The sequence below is a fragment of the Rattus norvegicus genome, chromosome 18 (assembly GCF_036323735.1).
Source record: "Rattus norvegicus strain BN/NHsdMcwi chromosome 18, GRCr8, whole genome shotgun sequence".
Lineage (NCBI taxonomy): Eukaryota > Metazoa > Chordata > Mammalia > Rodentia > Muridae > Rattus > Rattus norvegicus.
The window spans coordinates 33,529,005-33,533,573 of NC_086036.1; the positions used below are offsets into that span (position 1 = coordinate 33,529,005).

A 4,569-nucleotide genomic window follows, 5' to 3' on the forward strand; every position below is an offset into this window, starting at 1 on the left:
CAAAAGCATTATTTAGAATGGTGAATGCTTTTCCTGATTCCCTAAAGTCAGCATGTCCATTATTTTGCATTTGTAGAATATATGGTAACTAAACACACTGACTGAGCAGACTTTTCAGGCAGATGAAGGTCTCCAGCTATTATAGAACATTCTGACTGAGGTTGTGTGGTTCATGAATTACAAATCTTGGGGGTGTACTTCTTTTACCTGTGTAATAATCTCCAACAACAACCATATTACAAACGTTCTATTCATCCTATAAAACAGGTCAATAGGCTTCATCATCTTACTTCAACTGATAAAGTGTGGCCAAGAAGGTGAGAACTGGCCTACTTAGTCTACTGCTACCATAGGCATCAACATTCTGTATATTTTGTTGATGACTTCAACCTTGAACATGCTTCTCTGAAGAATGTTCTTTGGTCTTGGTACTGCTTGTGTGTCTAGGGCCTGATTGATTTCGTAGACACTGTACTGTTTGAAATGCCCAGTTTGTTATGACAACCCAACTCACTGCAGCTTGCCACATTGGGTCTAGGAAACACCTTAATATCTAAGGTTTCTGTGTTTGTGTTTTTAGACCAACAACTGTTTGGAAGTGCTGGAAAGAAAATTAATTTTTGCTACACTAAACATACATTGACTTTTTGTGCTCATTATTCTCTGAACAAACAGTATAGCAACTCTTTGTACAGTATTTACATTGTCTTACAGATAATTCAGAGATGATTTAATGTACACAAGAGGATAAGTGTAGCCTCTGTACACACTCTGCATCATCTTGTGACAGGGTCTTAAGCATTGGTTTATGTTAGTATTCATGGAGACCCTGAAACCAATCCTCCTCAGACACTTGATTTTCAGGTTAAGACCTCCAATCCTTGGGTTAGAAATGCATCCCTTAAGTTCTCAGCTGATCTTTGTTTCCCCTCTCATCTCTCAGAATTCTATGACTGACCTCTGATACTTCCTAATTCCTCCTTAAAACTTTCCTGATCTTTGACCGGACCCTGGAACAACTTTCCCAGATATATTAATCTCAGGATCACCAAATAATTATGCATATAATTTGAGGATAAGACTAGGTTCTCTGTTCTTAGAATGACCCTCACCACTCAAATCACGAAATTTTAGAAGTTTTTTTATTCCAAATCTGGCCCCAAATATTAGCATCACCTGGGAGCTTGTTATCTATGCACAATCTTGGGTCCCATGCCAGACTGCCTGAATCAGCATCTCTGGGGTGGTGCACAGGAACTTGTGTTTAAATTAGCTCTCTAGTTGATTCTCCTGCATGTCAAAATGCAAGAAGCGCCATCAATTCTGCTTTCTAAAAATGGAGATTTTTCTGGTCCTGTTTTAGCAAAAGTCTGCATCAATAACATGAAATTCAGGTGATGCTTTCCATATGGGATATAGATGGCCTGGGCCCAACTGCCAGCTCTGCCCCAAGCCATCTGTGCAATCTTGGCCAAAGCTATCTAAGCTTTGTGTTTTGATTTTCCTCATTTTTGAAATTAAATGTATTTCCCTGTACTTATTGGGAAGATTAAGTTAGATAATACCTGCAAACAACTAAGTGCCATTCCCAGCATGAAGTAAGTACTCAGTAAACATGCTTCTTTGTAATTCTTTGTGGTTTGTTGGCTATAAATGTTTTGTTTTACCTTTTCTCCATATTCAGAAAAAATACTTATGTTTTAAAAGATAGTTTCTATTGAAAGTATCTGAGATAAATGGAGTAACTCAAGCCAGAGAAGAGAAATAAATGACTTACTATTTGATAGATACACTGTTGGTTTAGGAAAAATAAACTTTACATGTCTAAAAATAGATAAAAGAATAATGTAACATATGTCTCGCCACTATATATATATATGCATTAGATGACAATTTATTGAAATTAAAGAAATCCCCCTAAAGAAACACATTAGAACAGACTGTTGTGTGGTCTTTCCTGGAAAAACATGAAGGGTGCATATTTACTCCAGGATAGATCAATTACCAATGAAAGACCATGGTAATCATTCTACCTGAGGTTAGCTTGTTGTTCATGTGTATAGAATATGTCAAAATCATGGACCAGATGCTACCTGGGCAATTTAGAGGCAAATAATCAAATAATATGACCAAAGACTAAGTCACACCAGCCAAGCAATCATCAACTGTTATATATCTTCTAGAGAGGGGCAGGTCATCAGCCTTTCTTATGAGAATTTCAGTGAAATACATCTTGTGAAGGTCTCCTCTGCTCTGATTTCAAGACAACAATGGCCATGTGATACCCAGAGAAGAGCATTCCACAGGAAAGCTCTGCTAACAAACAGATTAGGACCACTGAGCACAATAAGAATGCCATTGAGGAAAAAATTACATTGTCAATTGCATTTCTTTAGGATTTGAAGAAAGCATGAGACTAACAATTAAGTTTTTGTTTTCCATGTAGGTCCAGATCGCGTCTCTTAGTTGGGCATGAGCTCATGATTACGTGGGTCCCTAGACTAGGATGCTCTAAAATTAAATATTTAGAAAGAACCATACTTGAACTCATGCTTATGTGAGAAGATTTACTGATACAAGTTGAGAACTTTTAGTGTTTTATTTTCTTAGCTGACTTTCATAATTAGAATATAAAGATATTCTTCAGATGAAACCTCGCCATCTTCTCCCCACAAGCATCCTTTATGACTCTCTGGCTTGGAGGTCTTACCCCATAAATTCCATGCTAATGGTGTAAGTTTTAAGAGTATTATTAGTTCATTAAAGACTTGAGAGGCACAGCAGAGTGAATTCAGTTCCCATTGAAATCCTTGGGAATTATTTCTCTTGTCACATTAAGTTTATCTGGTGATGTTTTCCTCTGTGGAGTCCCCATTCAGTTGCTAAAGTATTTGGAATCTAAGTCTAAGAGAAGCTGTTTTCTATGTCCAGAAATATCAAATGTCCTATTTTATAACTTTAAATGACCACATTTATTGCTTTGTCTTCCTAAAATCACATACTTTCACCTGCGGATAAAAAATACAACTGCATTGATATATATTACGATCTCTTAGACAGTTGTGTGGTCTTTCCTGACAAGATGTGAACAATGCTTCATGCCAGATAAGCCACCAATGACAGGTGGAGGCAGTGATTCCTCCAGAGTCTAGCTTATTTGACAGATGTGTCTAGGATATATCAGGACCATGATACAGTTAAACTTGATTTTGATGAAAACCCTTAACATTTCAGTCTTTAGCTGTAAGATAATATGGAGGTCACAAGGCCTGTTTAGGTGTAGAAGTAAGACCTTTAGATTTATATACCAACTTTGAAAGCATATTAAATAATTACTGCTATATGGGAAAATTATATTAACCCATCAGATTATGGAAATTGATCATAGTAGTTCTTTTTTTGTAAGAACCATCTTTTATTGGGAGAGGGGTCATCAATCCTTCTTGGCCGCCTTCCGCATGGCTGCCAGCACGTTGCTCAGCTCCTCCCTCTTTCTCTTGGCTCGGACGTGCGTGCCCAACCCTCTTCTTGATAAACTTGAGTGCTCCCTTGTCCTTGGACACTTTGAGCAGCTCCATGGCATGCCGCTCATAGGGCCCGAAGCTGCACACCTCCAGGATCATGTCCCACACGAACTTGGTGTGCTTGGTGAGCCGCTTGGCGGCGGCTGTATCTCGGCTTGCTGACGTTTTTCATCACTCTGTGGCCTTTGTTGAGGTCCACGGCCATGGGGTAGCGCAGGGCCATGGCTGCAGCTCTCCAATGGCGGCTGAACAGGAAGAACCGATCATAGTAGTTCTTACATGTGACATTGTAATTTGGTACATATTAGGTATATGTAGTTTAATGAGGGACAGAAACAGTATATTATTATAATTGCATGATTCATGCACAAAGAGTTAACAGGTACTTAACAAAATATGCCAATGTAGAATAAATGGGGGTAGTAATAAATACAATATGCTTCTGAAATAAGATTGTATAAATTCAAGTCTTCATTTTGCCCCTGTCATTGGTCATCGGACTTGTTCCATTATATTTCTGATCCACCATAATGTTGAAGTAAATATGTATGTCACATTTGGACTTGTGACTAAAACATCATTAATACTCAATAGCTTCTAGAGGCTAGATGTTATACACACATAAACAGGTATATGTATATTACTCGTAGATACATAGATCTTCCATTGAGATGTTAAATTTTATTATTTGCTTTTGTAGAGTACATATTTCCATTTATTCTTTATGGAATTCTGTGAATTATTCACAGAAAAGAAAGCAAACAAATTTAAAGTATGTCAGAGGCAGTCAAGTAGAAAAGAAGAGAGAATTAGGTCGGGACTGAGGCCCTTCTGTAGAGTGCTAAGAGGCCAATATTACATGGACATGCACTGCATGGGGCACACATAGCAATTAGTAGCACAATAAAGGTTGGCTCACAGAGCCAGAAGTTACTTATGGATCTTTGTCAGAGTGTGGGTAAGTATTTTAGAGACCAGCTGATGGGGATGGCCTGAATATAAACTGGCAAGGATATCTTAAATTTTGTTTTCCAGGATTATGTCA

At 37.9% G+C, this 4,569-nt stretch overlaps 1 pseudogene; it reads right to left on the bottom strand.

Moving 5' to 3' along the window:
* Positions 1 to 3,433: 3,433 nt before the first annotated feature.
* Positions 3,434 to 3,747, bottom strand: Rpl36-ps14 (ribosomal protein L36, pseudogene; annotated as a pseudogene).
* Between the last annotated feature and the right edge of the window lie 822 nt (positions 3,748 to 4,569).